At 36.2% G+C, this 21,288-nt stretch overlaps 1 protein-coding gene across 15 annotated transcripts in view; it reads right to left on the minus strand.

The window, feature by feature from the left end:
* Positions 1–21,288, minus strand: part of SESTD1 (SEC14 and spectrin domain containing 1) — a 156,962-nt gene that overhangs the window by 133,859 nt on the left and 1,815 nt on the right. The window lies entirely within an intron of this gene.

Raw genomic sequence — 21,288 nt, forward strand, 5'->3', positions numbered from 1 at the left:
TTTTGAAATAGTCCCCTCACAGTCATGTCAGTTTCCATATGAAACTAAAAATTTATTAGCACATTACTAACTGAAGAACAAAGTCAGTGTCATCTTATAATTCTTTGTGTATCTTGCTTATAAAGGTCATATATAACAAAGCAAACTAAGCAAGTGTCCCAAAAATAAAGAACAAACTGGAGCACCTAATTTCTTCCTCCTCAGAGGAAAGGCTTTGTTGTCATAAAAGTTAATTGAATTCTTGTCTTTGATCCTATTTTTTTTCTCTAGTGTTCTCTATTAACTGACCTCTTTTTTCTTTCCTCTTCCTCTAACCTATGTTTTTTTCCTTAGCCTTAACTGCTTTTCTTATCAAAACTTAAAGTCCTGTCAACCTCTTAAGTTAAATACACTAACTACTTAGATGCTACCCATCTACCAATTTTATCATCAGACATTTAAGAATGCCATATTTACTAATCAATGCCAATGTCAGATTTCTCTGCTCTAGTAGCACATTCCTTTTTACAACTAGTTAAGGTACTATATTTTTACTGTGTATCCCAGTGCTTGACAAAAAATAAATACTAGAAGTCAGATTAGTATTATAAATTAACAAACTCTATTTAAATAGACTACATGATAGAATGCTGTATTTTCTGCAGTGTCCCTATGACCATCTTGTAAAAAAAAAGATCAATAATTTTTTATTAATTTTAAGTTACCTACAGAAATGCTTTTTTCATAAAATGTGTTCTCTTTGCAAATCAGATCATATCTCATGCGATTCTTTACACTACGATCACACATGTGAGTCATTTGTAGGATGTACAATAGGGTTTTTAGAAGTCTGCTAAGGTAAAAACACTGAAAGACAAAGTTCAAAACTGCACAGATGGAAGCATTCCAGAACAGAACCTTAAAAGTGACTGAAACCACTGATACTCACTTGTATTTTTTGATAGTCTCTTTCTAGACCTGGGTTCTCAATCTGGCTACATATTAGAATCACTCGGGGAACTTTTAAAAAATATCCACTCCAGGTCAACTGAATCAGAATCTCTAGGGTTGGAACCTGGGCATAGGAACTGCTTCAAAGCTCTCCAGCTGAGTGTAATGTGCAATTAGAATTCAAAACCATTAGCCAGGACTCTATAATTATTAAGACAGAATAAAATATTAAGGTATCATTTAGCACTAACAACATCTCAAAGAACTGTCATTCAACTAATTTAAGTCTTTAAACTAATCTAGCAGTACGACAACACTTAAGTTCATTACTCAACAAAAAGAAAGTCCTCCACTATCACTAGCTGGTGATGCAGATATTTTAACAATTAAAACCATGATGATTGTTTTAGAAAGAATATTGGGCTACTATAATGCAAATATATTATTTCAATATTTTACAGTAATTCTAGGTTAAAATTCTCCAAAACAGTTGATGAGATGCAAATACCTAATAGCCTGCAAGTTACAAGGTGATAGGAAATACCTTGAGAGGAAGAACTGGGGCATTTCAGGCAGAAGAATAAGTTGATCAAGGCCATGGTATAAAGACTGTACAAGTGTAGAATCCATACAGAACAAAGGAGGAAGTTTAGTGTGATGGAGACAAACAGGAATAAGAGATGGGAAGAAAAGCTAAGACTGCATACAGACTGAAAGGTCTCTGAATGACAGACTGGTTAGTCTGTCCCTGTCGGACTAACTAAAAAAGAATGACAGGGTGTTCCACTTCTGAGAAGATGGAGTCGATGTACTTTTTCTCATTCCTCCCACTAGGTACAATTGAAAACCCTTACACATAAACCTAAGAAGTCTGTGAAAGGTGGAAAGAGGAAGGCAGACTGGCTAGGGACCTCAGGACTGGAAAAACAACTCAGTGGTGAATGAATTCCCTGGGTTTTCTTTTGTCTTCATGTAACTCACAGCTGGAGCTAAAATGCTGGCTACCTGCAAACACCAACAGATCAAAATTTAAAAGGCCCATACTAACGCTTGCTCTCTTAAGCCAAAAGACCAAGAAAAGGCAGCCTAGCAAGACAGAAAACTTTTATGTAATAACTGCACTACTGTAGCTAAACACCACCCAAAAAGTGACCCCACTCTTACCCATGTCAGCAAAGCCTGAGTGAGGAGACTAGACTTCCACCCTCAGGAGTATGTAATGAGGTACACCTAGACCTGGAAGCAGGGTGGTGTCACAGGTAGCCAAGAAGGGGTATCAGACGTTCATCTCAGAATGAGCCCTCACCACCCAGTACCACATAGAAAGTGAAGACCACATAGAAAGCTGTTAGAATTATCTGATAAAGATTTTAAAGCAGCCATAATAAAAATATTTCAATGAACAACTATGAACATGCTTGAAACAAATGAAAAACTAGCCTCAACAAACAAAATCTCAGCAAAGAAATAGAAGACATAAGAACCAGATGGAAACTTTGCAACTAAACGATACAGTAACTGAATGAAAAAACTCTTTAGATGGACTCAAGGCAGAATGGTTGGGACAGAGAAAATAACGACTGAACTAGAAGAGAAAGAATATACATTACCCAATATTAACAAAAGAAAGAAAACGGACTGAAAAATAAATGAAGAGATCCTCCGGGAGCCATGAGACAACGAAAGACCTATCATTTATATCACTGAAGGGGGTGGAGGGGTGAGGAACAACTGAAAAAGTACTTAAATATGGCAAAAGACATAAACCTACAGGTTCAAGAAGTTTAGTGAACCTGAAATTGAATAAACCCAAAGAAATCTATGCCAATTCACAACATAAGTAAACTTCCGAAGACTAAGGACAAAGAAACCATTCAGAAAAAAACAAAACCTTACCCATGGGAGAAAAACAACTCAAATGACAGCGATTTTTCATCAGAAACAATGAAGGCCAGAAGGAAGTAGCCCAATATTACTCAAGTGCTAAAAGAAAAGAGTGTCAACCCAGAATCCCATACTCAACAAAAATATCAACAGGGGGAAATCAAGACCTTCTCAAATGAAGAAAAACTGGGTGAATGTCACCCGTAGACATACCTTAAAATAATGACCAAAATAAGTCCTTCAAACAGAAAAATAATGGGAAGTAACCTTACAGTATCAGGAAAGAAGAAAACAGTAAGCAAAAATACAGGTAAATACACTTTCCTTGTCCTCTTGAGTTTTCTAAATTATATTTGACAGTTGAAGCAAAAGTTGTAACTGTCTGATATGGTTCTAAACGTTATGTACAGGAAAAATTTTTAGACAATTACAAACAGGAAAGAATAAAGGAACATAAAAGAAGGCAAGATTTCTACAGTTCATTCAAACTGGTCAGATGATGAAAACAATAGACTTTAATAAGTCATGTGCATACAATGCAATACCTAAAGCAAAAACCAAAAATGATACACAAAGAAATATGTCAAGAGCACAACATATAAATAAAAATGGATTTCTAAAATATTCTCAAGTAATCCAGAGAAAGAAAACAGAAAAATGAAAAACAGAGAAACAGAAAACAAAAACTAAATGGCACAGTTAAGCCCTAACACATCTACAACTATTTTAAATATAAAATCTAAACACCTTCAGAAACATGACAACTATATGATGTCTATAAGAAATTCACTTCAAGGGGTGCCTAGGTGGCTCAGTCAGTTAAGCGTCTGCCTTCAGTTCAGGTCGTGATCCCGGGGTCCTGGGATAGAGCCCTACAACAGGCTTCCTGCTCACTGGCAAGTCGGCTTCCCCCTCTGCCACGCCCCTCCAACTTGTGCTCACTCTGTGTCCGAAATAAATAAAGAAAATCTTTAAAAAAAAAAAAAAAGAAATTCACTTCAAATATTATAAAGGTAGGTTGAAAGTAAAAGAATGGAAAAAGATAAATTATGTAAACATTAACCAAAGGAAAGGAGTGGCTATATTAATATATAAAGTAGATTTCAGAAAAAACTTACCAGAGACAGAGAAGTATATTCCAGAATGACAAAAGGGTCAATCCATCAAAAAGACATAGCAATCTGTGCAGGTGCCAACTACACAGAAATCAGAAGGCTAAAGAACTCAGAACACTATCAACCAACAGGATCTAGTCAACATTTATAGAACACTCCACCAATCAACATCAGAATACTTATTTTTCTCCAAATGCTCATGGAACACACACTAGCATAGATCACACATCAGGAAAGACCCTGGACCACAAAGCAAACCTCAACCAATTTAAAATAACTGAAATTATACAAAGTATCTTCTCTTACAACAACAGAAACAAACTCAATAAGGGAAAGATAAAAGGAAAATCTTCAACTACTTGGAAATTAACACACTTCTTATCTGACTCAGGGTTTATTTAAAAGTCTCAAGGGAAATTTAAAAATACACTGAATTAAAATTATAATAACAATAAAAATATAAAAATACAATGAACTGAATGGAATATAAAAGAAATATACAGTACAGTTGCCCCTTGAACAATGATAGGGTTATGGGCACCAACCCCCAATGCAGTAGAAAATCCACGCATAACTTTGGACTCTCCAAAAACCTTACTAACAGACTACTGTGACCTAAAACCTTACAGATAACATAAAGTCAATGAACACTGGTTTTATATGTTGTATGTATCATATGTTTTATTCTTACCATAAAGTAAGCTAAAGAAAAGGTTAAAAAAATCCTAAGGAAAATACATTTACAGTACTGAACTGCATTTATCAATACTTTAAGATTACATTGTCTGTTTTTAAGAGATGAATTGTTTGTACTGACAAACCTACATCAATACTGTCTTACAGGATACAAAACTGTAGATGCTATGCATATTACTAACACTAAACATCAGAAATTAAGATAATGTGAAACAGAAAGTGGCTTCAAAATTATTACAGTAGGACAGTATATATCACAGTTAACTTATGATATAATATTGCATCTTTCAATTTGTTTACATTTCTCTCAACTGCAAATGGTGCCACCAATGGTGCCATGAATGGTCTGGAAGTGTTTGTGTAAGTTTTGATAAATTTTTGATTTTTATAAAGGATTTGTGTTCATTTTATGATAGTAAGTTATAAAATAGGCTAGTATCTACAAATTATTTTATGCATTCTTCACACAGCTCTTTAATCTTTTTGATATTTCTAGGCTACCCAGGTTGTCCACAAGTTTTTTCACACTGTCACAAATCTCCAAAAAATTTTCCAATATATTTACTGGAAAAAAATCCACATATAAGTAGACCCATACAGTTCAAACCCATGTTGTTCAAGGGTCAACTGTATATCAAAAAATGTGGAACATGACTAAAGCAGTGCTTAAGGGAAATTTATAACACTAAATACGTACATTAGAAGAAAAATCTCAAATTAATAAACTAAGCTCCTAACTCCAGAGAAGAACAAAATAAACCCAAAACAAGGAAAACAGTAAAGGGGAAAAAAGAGCAAGAAGACACAAATTACCAACATCAGAATTAAAACAGGAATATCACTATAGGCTACAGAGAGCAAAAGGATAAGGAAACACTATGAACACCTCTACCCACTTTGATTTCACAACTCAGACTAAATGGGCCACTCCTTCAAAAAAACACTACCACAACTCACTTACTGTAAAACAGATAATATGAATAGCTCTTTAAACATTATCAAGGGAAATGAATTTGTAATTTACAACTCAAAAAAAATCTGAGCCCAGATGGTTTACACTGAAGAAGTCTATCAAATATTTATACGGGAATTAATAACAATTCTAAACAATTACTCCAGAAAATAGAACGGAACACTTTCCAATTCATTTTATGAAGACAGTATTGCACAATGATACCAAAATCAGACAAAGACATGAATGTAGATGTAAATAAAAACTGTTAACAAAATAGTATTCAACAATATATAAAGATGACACAAAATAACCAAGTGGGGTTTATTCCATGTAAAGTTGGTTCAGTATTTCAAAATCAATGTAATCTACCACATTACCAGGGTAAAAGAGAAAAATCACATAATCATACCAGTTTTTCCAGAAACCCTACTCACAAAATTTAACACCCATTCATGATAGAAAGATATCAATAGAGGAGAACTCTCTCAAACTGATAAAGACCTTGTGCAAAGTGTAGTTATCATCATCCTTAATGGTCAAAGACTAAATGCTTTTCCTTAAGATAAGGAACAAGGCAAGTATGTCCATTCTCATCAATCTTATTCAACACTGTGCTGAGAGTTCTAATCATTGCAGTAAGAAAAGAAGAGAGGAAAAACAGAAAAGAGAAAAGAAAACAGAAGAAAAGAAAAAAGGCATACAGATCAATAAGCAAGATATGAGATTTGCCCCTCTTTACAGATGATTCATTTGTCTATGTAGGAAATCCTCATGAATCTATTGGAAAACTTTTAAAACTAATAAATGAGTTCAGTAAGGTTGCAGGATACAAGATATAACACAAAAATCAACTATATTTCTATATACTAATAATACGCCTGTGAACACAAAATACAACACCATTATAATCACTCTGAATAACAGAATGCTTAGGTATTAATCTAATAAACATATACAGGGCACCTGGGTGGCTCAGTTAAGCATCTGCCTTCGGATCGGGTCATAATCCCATAATCCCCTGGGATCGAGTCCCTCGTCAGGCTCCCTGTTCTGTGGGGAGTCTGCTTCTCCCTCTGCTCCTCCTCCCACTCGTTCTCTCAATCTCTCTCTGTCTCTCAAATAAACAAAATCTTAAAAAAAAAAAAAATACAATACTTCCATGCTGAAAACTACAAAACGCTGATGAGAGTCATCAAAGAAAACCTATAAAACATGGAGAGAGGGGCGCCTGGGTGGCACAGCGGTTAAGCGTCTGCCTTCGGCTCAGGGCGTGATCCCGGCGTTCTGGGATCGAGCCCCACATCAGGCTCTTCTGCTATGAGCCTGCTTCTTCCCCTCCCACTCCCCCTGCTTGTGTTCCCTCTCTCGCTGGCTGTCTCTATCTCTGTCAAATAAATAAATAAAATCTTTAAAAAAAAAAAAAAGTTAAAAAAAAAAACAAAACATGGAGAGAGATACCATGTTCATGGATTGGAAGACGCAATATAATAAAGATGTCAATTCTCCTCAAATTGATACATGGGTTTCGTGCAACTCCTAGCAAAATCCCTCTCATTGAGATCCTTTGTACATACAGAGAAGATTATTCTCAAATTTATATAAAAGGACAAAGGACCTACAATAGCTAAAATAAATTTGGAAAAGAAAAAGTAGGAGGATTCAGTCTACCAGATGTCAAGACTTACTATATACCTATGGTAATTAAGTCTGTGGTACTGGCAGAAGAATAAACATATAGGTCAATGGAACAGAACAAAGAACCCATAAATAGAATTATAAATATGCCCAATTGTTGTTTGATGAAGGTACAAAATCAACTCAAGGCAGAAAGACTGCCTTTCACAAATGGTACTAGAGTAACTGGATATACATTGGGGGAAAAAAAAGAAACACAAAAATTAACTCAAAATGGATCATGGTCTTAAATGCAAAACAGAAAACTCTAAAACTTTTACAAAAAGTTTTCCAAAATCTTAGAAGCCAACTTTCAGGATCTATAGCTAGGCTAGACTTCACACCAAATGCACAATCCATTAAAAAAAATTGAAAACTGGACTTCATCAAAATTAAAAACTTTTAGTCTGTGAAAGACTATGATAAGAGAATGAAAAAATAAGCTACAGAGTGGAAAAAAATATTTTCAAACTATCTATCAGACAAAAAACTAGTATCTAGAATATATAAAACAATACTTGAAACTCCCAACAGTTTAAAAAAATCCAGGGGCGCCTGGGTGGCACAGCTGTTAAGCGTCTGCCTTCGGCTCAGGGCGTGATCCCGGCGTTATGGGATCGAGCCCCACATTAGGCTCCTCCGCTATGAGCCTGCTTCTTCCTCTCCCACTTCCCCTGCTTGTGTTCCCTCTCTCGCTGGCTGTCTCTCTCTCTGTCAAATAAATAAATAAAATCTTTAAAAAAAAAAAAATCCAAATAGAAAATGGGCAAAAAAAACATGAACAGAGTTTCACCAAAGAGGATGTACAGATGACAAATAAGCACATGAAAAGATGTTCAATATCGTCCAGCCACCAAGAAAATACAAATTACACTAACAGTTAGACCTTACAATATACCTATCAGAATGGCTAAAACTAAAAGTCAAAAACCAAATGTTGTCAAGAATGCAGGAAAAAAAAGGATCACTCTCTGTATTAGTCTCCTAGAGCTGCTATAACAAAATACCACAGACTGAGTGGCTTAAACAAAAGAAATTTATTTTCTCACAGTTCCAGAGGCTGGAAGTCCAAGATCAAGATGTCAGCAGGTGCGGTTTCTAATACTAAGGCCTCTTTTTTTGGTTTGCAGATGGCCACCATCTCACTGCATCCTGACATGGTCTTTCCTCTGTGAATCCATATCCCTCAAGGATGTGTGTCCACATTTCTTCTTCTTGTAAGGACATCACTCAGATTGGATTAGAGCCCACTCTAAAGGCCTCATTTTAACATAAATTACCTCTGTAAAGGCCCTACCTCCAAATACAATCACATTTTGAGACACTGGAGGTTAGGACTTCTATCAATTCTGGAGGGAACAAAATCCAGTCTATAATACTCATACGCTGCTACTGGGAATTAAATGGTACAGTCAGTGTGGAAAATAGTTTGACAATTTCTAAAAAAAAAAAAAAAAAAGAAAACAAAAACTAAACATGCAACCATACAACCCATCAAGTGCACGCCTGATCACTTACTGCAGAAAAAAGACTGATGCTCACACAAAAACCTATACAAAAATGTTTGTCGCAGCTTTAGTCATAATAGCCAATAACTCAAAACAACCTAGATGTCCTTCAATGAGTGAATGTTTTAATAAATGTGGTACAACCATAGCGTGAAAAAGTACTCACCAAATAAAAAGCAACAAACTGTTTAAATACAAAGTAACTTAAATGAATATCCAGAGGATTACACAGAATGAAAAAAGGCCAATCCCAAAAGGTTTACATACTGTGGATTCCATTTACATAGGATTCTTGAAATGACAACATTATAGAAAGAGAGAATAGATGAATAGTTGGCAGGTATTAAAGAAAAAGGGGTTAAGTGAGAAGGAAGCAGGTATGGCTGCAAAAACAAAAACAAAAAACAAAAAAAAAAAGCAAAAACCAAAAACCAAAACAAAAAAACAAAACTCTTTTTATCTTACTACAAATGGGTGGGAAATTTCACTGAAACCTTTTGCACTTTCTGAAATTCAAATGATGTGCTCTAAAAAGTAAATTATAAGAATAATGATCAAATAGTGGTAGATGGGGAGATAGTAGTTACTATATGTGGAATGATTAAGGAAGGCCAGGCTCTGTGCTAAGCCAGACTTATCCTGGCTCCAACACCTATGCTTCCTTCCACAAGGCTACGCTCAATTCTCCAATGTCATGGAACGTTAAAAACCACAGTGTCCAGCATGATCCTGCACAAAAGATGTAAATTATAAAATAACCTCTCCTCTTCTGTCAACATTATTTCCTTAGTACCACATCTCAGTCAAGTATTAAGAAGAAAAGCAGTAATTATGTGCTTAAATGATTCACACTAAGATATAAGTAACCGATAGAGTTAAATATTCTCAAAATTTGCAAAAGCAGGTTAATTCGAATTGCATTTAAACAGAAATTATATGTTTAAGATAGAATTGACTGTATTTCAACCGTTGTCATCTCTTTAATTCAGGTGCCCCAAAGCATCCATTCTCCACTTCTGATCATGGAGTTCTAGGTATTTTGAAAGTAATTTGAACCCAAAAGCCAAATTACAAAGCGGCAGTAATAGTTTTCATCTCACCACAACTCAAAATGTCTTTCTGGTTAGCTGCCTGTCCTACAGAGAAGAAATATTTGGAATAGAGCTTTTATTTGTCTGAGTAAAGACAATCCAGAATTGGTAAAAATTGTAAAAATCCACGTCTGTCTTCTCAGCTGCCTCTAAGCTTCCCTTTCCCCTGCCTTCTGGGTTCTCTACCACCCCTGGCGGCATCCTTCAGGCTTCTGGTCCCCAGGAGGCAGCTAGCTGTCTTCTGGCTTACCCTATCAAAACAGAAAAGGACTTAAAAAGGACTGAACTCCATCTTTTTTTTTTTTAAAGATTTTATTTATTTATTTGACAGAGATAGAGACAGCCAGCGAGAGAGGGAACACAAGCAGGGGGAGTGGGAGAGGAAGAAGCAGGCTCATAGCAGAGGAGCCTGATGTGGGGCTCAATCCCATAACGCCGGGATCACGCCCTGAGCCGAAGGCAGACGCTTAACCGCTGTGCCACCCAGGCGCCCCTGAACTCCATCTTTTAACAGACTTGTTTCATAGTTTAAGGCATCTAGGAGAAATGCTCGCCTTTGGTTTGATTTGGTTTAACTGAGAGAGTAGGAGCTGTTTGTTTTTATTTTGCTGAGTCCTCTAGAATTGCTTTCATACTGCTTCACGCCTGGGGGAACTGGGTCAAAAGAGTTCATAGGTTACATGAGCTCTACTTTGCCCTCTCCACTCTTTTAACCTTACTTATTCAGAAGCCAAGAATCTCAAATTCTAAGGACCCAGATTCCATTTTCATGGTGCCTACTTCCTTCTCCTGGTTTGGTATACCTTTCTTTCTTTCAGAATGGTGGTCATTTTGTACCTCCTCCTCCCCTCCAATCCCCCACAATCTGTTCTCATGCTTCAGAGTTCTTGGAGCCTCCACTCTTGAAGGGGGACTGTCTGGGGGAAAGAGTGTGTGTAGTTCATGAGGGGCTAGGTTAAGCTCATTAACTCCCAAACATGAAACTCGACTAAGGAAAAGAGCAAAGGGCCATCAAGCCCACCACCTCGCCCATCCAGGTGATAAAAAGTAAGATTCAAGCACTTTTATTTTTTACACTGTAGTTAGGGGTGGGGGTGGGTGGATAGAAGGCGGGAAGTTAACCCATAACCATTGAACAGTACACAATACATGATATCAGAAAAAAAAAAACTACCAATGGGCAACGATTATACATACTGGAGGAAAGCAATGGTAAAGAAAAACGCCTAAAACTGGATGTTAAAATTAATTACAAATATATATACAACTAATTATATTTTAATTTCTGCCTAATTATTATACAACATAAAAATATGAGTATCATAAAAAATGTGTCAGTTGATTAACTTTCAGTTTTACTTTAACGCAACCGCAATCTTTCCTTCCAACCTGCACCCTGCAGCTTCCTTCATTGCTGGCTGTAAATGTAGGATGGTGGCAATTCCTCTTAAAACTTTTAAAAAAACAGGGGCGCCTGGGTGGCTCAGTCAGTTAAACATCTGCCTTCGGCTCAGGTCATGATCTCAGGGCCCTGGGATCAAGCCCCGCGCCCCACTGGACTCTCTACTCAGCAGGGAGTCTGCTTCTCCCTTTATGCTCCCCCCCTTCAAATAAATAAATAAAATCTTAAAAAAAAAAAAAACTTTTTAAAAAACAATTACCAAGACACCACACTATCACACCAGAAGAGAGGCCAGCAACTTAGTGACCCACTTATTGCAACCATAGTACTATAGTTCTAGTCTTTCCCAGGTCCAAACTATTTCTTATCTAGTTATTATAATTATTTCCCCCAACAACATTTTTCATCACAGCTGATGAAGTCCAGGTTACTTCACAACAAGCAGCATCAAAATCTAAACTCTTAAATGGCTCAATAAAAAGATACTCGAATTAATTCATAATAAAAGTAAGCACCAATCAGTTGGCAAAGATCAAATAATTTGGTAACATGGATACAGAAACACACATGTTCTCATATATCTTTGAAGAATATGCAAAATGCTACAATCTCTATGGAAGGCAAATTTGGCAGTATCTATCAAAATTACAAAGGCAAGTAACCAATTCTAGGAATTTATCTTATGGTATGCCCACCTGCCCCACCGTTGTGTATGAAATAACATATACAAACTTATTTATTGCAGTATTATTATAAGGACAAAAAAGTGAATAGCAAACACTTATCTATCACTTAACATAGTGTCAGATGCTGTTTTAAGCACTTTACGTATTTTCTCATTAAATCCTCCCAACAATCCTGTAAGGTAGGTACTATTAACACCTCCATTTTACAGATGAAGAAACTGAGAGGTCAAGTAAAAGTAGCCCAAGATCACATAGGATATGTAGAGCCAAGATTTGAACCCAGGTAATCTTAGCTCCAGAGCCTGTTTTCTTAACTGATATGTTAAGTCATCTAAATATAGATCAATAGGAAAATAGCTGAATAAAATATATGATACATCATCTTAAGGAGTATTACATTTTATTTTTTTTAAGATTTTATTTATTTGTTGGGGGTTGGGAAGCACAAGCAGGGAGAACAGCAGGCAGAGGGAGAAGCAGGCTCCCTGCTAAGCAAGGAGCCCAATGCGGGACTCAATCCCAGCACCCTGGGATCATGACCTGACCTGAAGACAGACACTTCACCGACTGAGCCACCCAGGTGTCCCAGGAGTATTATTACATTTTAATCTCCACACCCAACATGGAGCTCGAACTCACCACCCTAAGATAAAGAGGTGCATGCTTTCCCCAGAGTCAGCCAGGCCCCCTGAGGAGTATTACGTTTTTAAAAAGAAAGTCCTTTAATTCCCCCTCCTACTTTGAAGGTAGACTGAACTCAGTCACTCACTTTGAAAAACGAAATACAGAAAGAGAAAAATAGTAACATTACATTGAAGAAAACTGGCAAACACTACCTTAACCAAGTGATCCACGTTAACATCACCAGTGATGTCACAGAAATATCAAGTACTCCCTCACATGACATGATAAGGGCAACTCAACTTTGTGTATTATTTCCAGAAAACCACAGCCCCATTCTAATCATAAGGAAAACATCAAACAAACCCAAGTTGAGAGATATTCTATAGAATATATGACCAGTACTCCTCAAGACAGTCAAAAAAAAAATGACTGAGAAACTATCAGAGGAGACTAGGGAGACAAGATAACTAAATGCAATGTGGTATTCTGGAAGAAATCCTGGAACAGAAAGAGGACATAATGGAAAAACTGGTGATATCCATATAAAGTTTACAATGCAGTTAACAATAATGTACTGATACTCGGTTTCCTAGTTTTGACAAATGTACCACAGTAAGATGATAACATTTGAGGAAACTGAAACTAGGTAAGGTATATATAGGAACTTTTTGTACTATTTTGTGCAACTTCCCTGTAAACCTAAAATTACTCCAAACCATTTTCTTTTTAAGATTTATTTTAGAGAAAGAGAGTGGGGGGGGGGGGGGAGACGGGCAGGGGGAGGGACAGAGGTAGAGGGAGAGAGAGTCTTAAGCAGACTCTGAACTGAGCATGGAGCCTGACTCAGGGCTCGATCCCACAAACTTGAGATCACAATTTGAGCTGAAACTAAGAGTTGGAGGCTTAACCAACTGTGCCACCCAGGAGCCCCAAGAGGTTTATTTTTTAAAAAGAATAAAATTCTTTGTGTATTGATATGAAAAAAATCTTTAAGAAGAGAAATCTTTAAGAAGAGATGCAGAATATCGTACATAGTATGGAAGAAGCAGTTACATACATAGGTAGAAAAGTACTTATTTGTGTAAAATGGGTGGGAAAACACAAATGTATACATAAAATATTTCTGGAAAGATATATAAGAATCTGATGACACTGGTTGACACTATGGAGGAGAAAATTCAGTAGCTGAGGGACAGGAATAAAAGGAAGACTTTTTAATGTGTCCTTTGGTATCTTTTTAATTTTGAAATATATGAATATATTAGCTCCTCAAAAAATAATTTAACTTTTAAAATGAAAATGATGACAAAGACCTGAACTAAAGCAAAACCACTGGAAATAATATAAAGAATTAATTAGAATTTTAGGAGATAAAAAAGTCTAATCACCATCTATCTGTTAAGGTTATCACATTTCCTTCCTCACTTTTTCCACCAAATTAATTTTTCCTTAATACACGGCAGACATTTCATTCTAGATGAACAAATCTGACCGCCAATTTCAACAGTTCGTCAACTGTTCCTCCAATCTAATCTCTCCCAGTCAAACCTAGCTCTAAACTTAAAAAGCCACCTACTTATTGTGCTATTCAGCATCCTGTATGTTTTTTCTATAAAATAATAGGCACTCATGCCATCACCACTCCTACACCCATAACAACAACACTGCTCAATGATCACAGTGGTCTTTCCACTAAATCTGCATGCTGCCTCCAACTACTCCTTAATGCAGTGTCCCACAAAGCCACTATCAATCAAAGCTGGCCCATGAATAAAACCTATTTGCCACATCTGGTCTCTACTATATTAATCTGTTTGCCTTGATATGTTCCTCCATGAATTTCATGTGTATTTATTTATATATACACCACTATTTTATTCTGAAAAGGGTTAATTAGACTTATAAGAATACATGAACTATAAAAAGTTAATAAATTTAAAAAATAAAAGCAAAAGAATAAAGAAAACATCAAAAACGGTGCCAAGAAAAAGACCAAAAAAAAAAAAAAATGTACAGCATAAAATCACTATGCCTGCTCTGGAGTGGGCCACAAATCTGGCCTTGGCTTTCTAGTAGCCATCACAGAAACAAAAACCCAGTCCACAGTCCAGGAGATAAAACAGAAAAGTACTCAGAAGAGGAACTATTCTGTGTACTTAGACCAAAGAGTAATTTTTATAAAAGAAAGAAAATACTATAGAATGAACAAGATATACAAGATACACAACTACCAGTTTTCAAAGAATTAGGGTGTTTGTGATAGTGCCCATCAGGAGATACCTATGGTATCTTAACAAAGCCCAATGCCACAAAATTGATTTACAAAGAGCAGGCATGAGCTTTAAGAACTCGCTCTGTCCTTTTACTTCGTTTCTTCCTTCAGTGCCTCCGTAAGTATAAAACTCTTTGAAAACAAGAACCATATTTTCTAACACTTACATATAGCTCATGATGCTCTTTACTGTATTCTGTCAAAAAGAAACATTCAATATCAATGAGAATTTACATAGCACAATTCAAACCTACTCTGATAAAAATTCTCTAACCTAAACATAGGAATTCCCACTGCTACCAAATAGAATAAAAATGATAACTGAAGCTTCAAGAAACAGAATTTCTGGACCTTCTATACTATTATTCAATCACAATTTAATTTGTGATGTCCCAACAGGATTTTTTTTTTTTTTTTTGCATATCCCTAGCACAAAGCTAGCAAAAAAAAGCCAAATCAATATCACTGACTCTGCTCAAATAAAATGAAACTCATAGCAAAAGCTTTGGCAACCCCTATCAAAGGAAATACAATATTACTACCTTTCAAGAACATAATCTATAGCTCTTTATAAACCAGCTGACAAAGGCAGGTTCATTTTTTAAATGACTCTGCAAGTCTGCAAGTAGACAATGAATTATAATGCAGATTTTCTCTACTTCTTTCCAAGAATCTGTAGTTTCTGTAAATGTCAAACTGCCAGAGAACAGTATTTCCCAGCTCTTCCATACACACACATATACACACACACACACACACACACTCCACTATCAAACAGGCTTGTATTTCCCTGTATGACCATTACCTACCCCCTCTCCCTTACCTGGTCAAACTGGAAATGCAATGAAACCTAATGAATTATTTAGGTAAAACGATTATGAATACAAGAATTAAAAAACTTAAATTACTACTCTCAAGTATAGCATTAGGATATATTAACCATTCTATATTTGTATTTTATTAATGGAAATTATTAATAAATAAGTAGTCTCATCCTACACTGGTTGAGTTGCCTTTTTTTTTTTTTTAATACATTTAGTATTTCAGTTTCCAGTATGCTCCTCATTTGGAATTCCCTGTATGCAGGGGCACACCCTATTACCCCCAAGAGAGGATAGCTGTACCAAGTGAAAGAACATGGACAGGCGTGGAGGGAGGGGAGTGCCTTCAAACGGATGTCAGAAAATCCAATTCTTGTACCTTTGTTTCATCTGTTAAGATGGGAGACCTGACAGTCTCTATTTGATAGAATTATTAGAATTACTGGAAGGATTAAATGAGGTTAAGATTTGTAAACTGAGTACTAAATGCATATAAAATAGATGCTCAACAAGTGTTAGTTTTCCTTCTGGTTTTTTTTAAGGTAAGGTAAGTCTGCTGAGCAGACTTGTCCAAAGTCAATGGCTAGTAATTGTGAAACACAGCTAAAACGCTAAGGACCTATGTTCTTTCCAGTACACCAAGCAGCATTCAAATGGCAGAACCCAACACCTCATGCTTGTCACAGATGGTCATACTAAGAAAAAAATTAACAATCTGAACACCTATTAGATGCTGAACACTATACTAATCTCTTTCCTAATACCTACCCTATAAAGTGAGTATATTTATCCCATTTTACTGAGAGAAATTAACTTGTCCAAAGTCGTAAAGCTAGTAAGTGATATGGCAGGATTAAATCAAGTGTGTTTACACCATTACTTTTCCCTACTAACCTGCCTCAAAACTGCGCAAGTATTTACAAATCACAGTCTACCAAAATCAAATTTTAAATGGCCTGGAAATTTTTATAGATCCTTCTTTTTTTTTTTTCTTCACCAAGATTTATTTATTTATTTGGGGCTGGGATGCAGAGGGAAAGGGAGAGAATCTCAAGCAGACTCCCTGCTGAGCTTGGAGCCTGCCTGCCCCATGGCCCAGCCGCAGGGTTCAATCCTTCCCAGGATCATGAGATCATGACTTGAACTGATACCAAGAGTCAGATGCTTAACCAACTGAGCCACCTAGGTGCCCCTAGACCCTTCTAATTTGTTAGTGGAAACCATCCCTAGCTCTACCATTCCTTCTCCTTAAATTTGTTCTTCATTGGCTAAAACAATTTACAATAACTACAGTGACAAATTTACATTTGTATAGCATGTTACAGTTTCGTATCATAGATTTGTAAATTTTTATTAGATATAGCTACTGATATTTTTCACATATTAGCTCACATCTCATTTAATACTTTCAAGACTCCAATGAGGTAAGGATTATTACCGTTTCACAGATAAGGAAAAAGAAGTTTGAAGAGGGTAAATAAATTGTCTAAGGTTATACAACTAGTAAGTGTAGGGCTTTATCCTGGATCACTCTAAGAGAAAAGTACATATACTCCTGCATCCACTGATAGAGCTAATCATTTGCTTTTTTTTTTTTTTTTAAGATTTTATTTATTTACTTGACAGAGAGAGAGAGAGAGAGAGAGAGACAGCCAGCGAGAGAGGGAACACAAACAGGGGGAGTGGGAGAGGAAGAAGCAGGCTCCCAGCAGAAAAGCCCGATGTGGGGCTCGATCCCAGAACACCAGGATCACGCCCTGAGCCGAAGGCAGACGCTTAAAGACTGAGCCACCCAGGCGCCCCATCATTTGCTTTTCTTAACTTACTCATGAGAGTCGGGAAAGGGAAGTATGTGTGTGGAAGGATTCTTTCACCAAAAAAATGTAATAGAAAATAAGAACCAAAACTTGATAGAAAAATTTAAAAGGTTGCCTCAGATCTCTTCCCTCCCCCAAGGTTATCAGGGAATTTCTAATAAATGCTTACAGGGCACACATTTTTACATTATTCTAGAACACGGGAAAAAAGGAGCATTTCCCAATTCATTCTTAGAGGTTGGTTTAATCCTGATGCCAAAACCAGGCAACAGTAATAAATATTATATTTATCATTTGTGACTATAAATACTAAAGTCTTAATATATTTAAGTTAAAAACTAAGGAAATGTGAGTATGATCCCATTTGTAAAGGAAAAATCATTGTAAATGTATTGTATATAAGTATGATCTGATATGTAAATGAATATTTATACATATGTACACATAAATCAAAGACACAGTTGGAAATACAAACCCTAAACTGTTAACAATAGTTACCTGAGACAGGAATGATCTTGGAGGTGAAGGTAGGGAAGTGGACAAGAAGTAAAGAAGATTTTTCAGCTTTTATTGACTATACCCACATATGATTTTAATTTTTATAATGTACATGTATCATGTTTGCTACTAAAATACACAAATGAAAAGCACAGCCTAAATATTCATTTGCTGTTATCTCCTCTACTTATTACAATGAAAACTAATCCTTTTATTCACTCATTGGACATTGATTTATTTAACATTCAGGGTGTAGCTCCTATGTATGGGCACTGAGCTAATAAGCACTTGTGCCAGCCACGAGGTACTTAGAAACTTTTTTTTTTTTTAAGTAAACTGTACCCCCAACAAGGGGCTTGAATTCACAACCCCGAGATCAAAAGTCACATGCTTTACCAACTGAGCCAACCAGGCATCCCTAGAGCCAATGTTTTTTTCAAAGATTTATTATTTATTTGAGAGAGAGAAAGAGAGACAGGAAGAGAGAGAAAGCCTGTGTGAGCAGCGGGAGGGGCAGAGGGATAGGGAGACTCTTAAGCAGCTGAGCACAGAGCCCAACGCAGGGCTAGATCTCAGGACCCTGAGGATCAGGACCTGAGCCGAAACCAAGAGTTGGACTCTTAAGCAAATGCGCCACCCAGGAGCCCCATCTTGAGCCTGTTTTTTAAAACCCAAGATGGAACAACAGTTACTTCCTTCCATAAGATAGAGTGTTGAATTTTAAATCAAGTTCTAATTTTTATTATTTATTATTTTTTTAAGTCATGTGTCAGGGGTAAGAAACATTTTCTTTTTCTGGAATTTGTATTGCCTTTCTTTTTTTTTTTTTTTTTAAGATTTTATTTATTCATTCGACAGAGATAGACACAGCCAGCGAGAGAAGGAACACAAGCAGGGGGAGTGGGAGAGGAAGAAGCAGGCTCATAGCAGAGGAGCCTGATGTGGGGCCCGATCCCATAACGCCGGGATCACGCCCTGAGCCGAAGGCAGACGCTTAACCGCTGTGCCACCCAGGTGCCCCTGTACTGCCTTTCTTCTAAAAAAGAGCACCAGATAATTTTTACTGGGTTTTTTTTTTGGGGGGGAGGGGTTTAAAAAAATTCATTTGTATTCACAGTGCTGGGCACTATGTTGGACAATGGACATGCAAAGATGAACAAATAACCTATGGCCTCTACCTACCCTCTAAGGAGCTGATAATTTTGCATATCTATGTCTGATACAGAGTTCCACATAAAAACTGAAATATGTACCTTAGTAATCCTGCACTTGAAAATGAAAATGGCAAACTTCTGTGCTCAAAAATAAAAGTTAATTTCAATTTTATCCAGAATTTTAATGTTTATGAGAAATGTGAAATTATTCAATTATTTTCAGATAAAGGGAATAAATTAGTGGGGAAATAGAGAACATGGAAGCTGCAGGGTAATACAGGTAATAAAACACAATGTCTCAGTGAAGAGTGGGTTCTAGGATTAGCTATGCCACCAAGAAGGTATGTTACTAGGTTTAATCATTCTGACTGCTTCCCTAGAGAAAACAGGAAAACCATATCTACCGTATTAGGATAGGAGAAAACAAAGAATTTATTTTAAAAAGAATAACAAAATTTGGTGAATATGAGACAGTATGGCCACCTGCTTTTTGTTGTTTGGTTTGCTTTTTTTTCCCCCTCCACTTGGTCAATGATTAGCTAAGCAAATTTGCAAACACAATTTAACTTCCGTATGCCTCTTGGGGTGAAAAAAATGCAGGCAGCAGAGTTAGAAGACCTGAGTTTATATTCAAACCCCCTTACTAACTCTGTAAGGTTAAAAAACTAGCAAATTATTTAACCACTTTGCACCTTAGCTTCCCAGCAGTAAAATAGTGATAAACCTACCTTATAGAACTATTTCAAAGACAAAATGAGAAAATACATGTGAAAACATAAAGTTAGAAACTATTATAAATTAGACATTTTTCTGAAGAAGATAAACAAATGACCAATAAGAACATGAAAAGACACTCAATATCATTAGCTGTTAGGGAAATGTAAATGGAAACCACAATGAGATACCACTTCACACCTACTAGGATGGGTATCGTCAAAAAGACAACATTAACAAGTACTGGAGAAAATGGAACCTTCATACTTTGCTAGTGGAAATGTAAAATGCTACAGCAGCTTTGGAAAATAGTTTGGCAATTCCTCAAGAAGTTAAACAGAGTTACCATATGACCCAGCAATACCACATCTAAGTATACGTCCAAGAGAACTAAAAACATATGTCCACACAAAAACGTGTGAGTGTTCATAGCAGCATTATTCATAATAGCCAGAAAGTGGAAACAACCCAGAAGCCCATCAACTGATGAAAGGATAATCAAAATGTGGCATATCCATACAAGAAAGATTATTCAGCCATAAAAAGGAATGAAATAGTGATACATGCATAACATGGATGAACCCCAAAACTATGATACTAAGTAAAAGACACAAAGGGCCACATATTTGTATGATTCCATTTACATGAAATGTCCAAGAAAGGAAAATCTCTAGACAGAAAGTAGATAAATAGTTTCCAAGTGCAGGGGAGGAGGAAGAGAGTGACAGCTAATGGGTATCAGGGTTTCTTTTCAGCATGATGAAAATGTTCTTGAACTGGTGATGATGTTTGCACTACCTTTGAAATATACTAAAACCACTGAATTGTACACGTTATAAGAGTGAATTCTACAGTACATGAATTTTATCTCAATAAAAGAAAACTATTACAGAAATGTAAGTTTCTGCTCCTTTTCATTAGTCAAAATGCTACTTTTCTCAAGAGGCTGTTCCTGTAGCCTCTAACAGCTATGAAAGCTCTTTGAAGTTAGATATTACAAGGATGAATGGTATTTTGGGTAAAGTAAAACTACTAATCATGTTAGAGAAACTTTCTACAGATCAGATTAATTTGGTATAATTTTATTTCTTCAAAAGAAAAGTCCGTATTAATAGTAAGTTTGTTTTTAGGGAGTAGAAAGAGTTTCAAGGAGTCTTTACAGAGTACGTGAAAGAAAGAAAGAAAGAAAGAAAGAAAGAAAGAAAGAAAGAAAAAAAGAAAAGTAAGAAAAGAAAGGAAAGGAAAGGAAAAAAGAAAGAAAGAAAGCAAAGGCCAGAATGTAACACTCTTTTCTGCTTTTTTCATTAGTAGACATTTACTTTTCAGATACGGCCGTGCCCATGGATCAACTAAAACCCAAGTAGATAGAACTTTGCAACCTCTACCATTTTCCAAGTTCCAATCTGCTGTCATTCTGCTAAATCCATCACCAGCTCCTAATCTCCAC

This window comes from Ursus arctos, unplaced genomic scaffold (assembly GCF_023065955.2).
Source record: "Ursus arctos isolate Adak ecotype North America unplaced genomic scaffold, UrsArc2.0 scaffold_1, whole genome shotgun sequence".
Lineage (NCBI taxonomy): Eukaryota > Metazoa > Chordata > Mammalia > Carnivora > Ursidae > Ursus > Ursus arctos.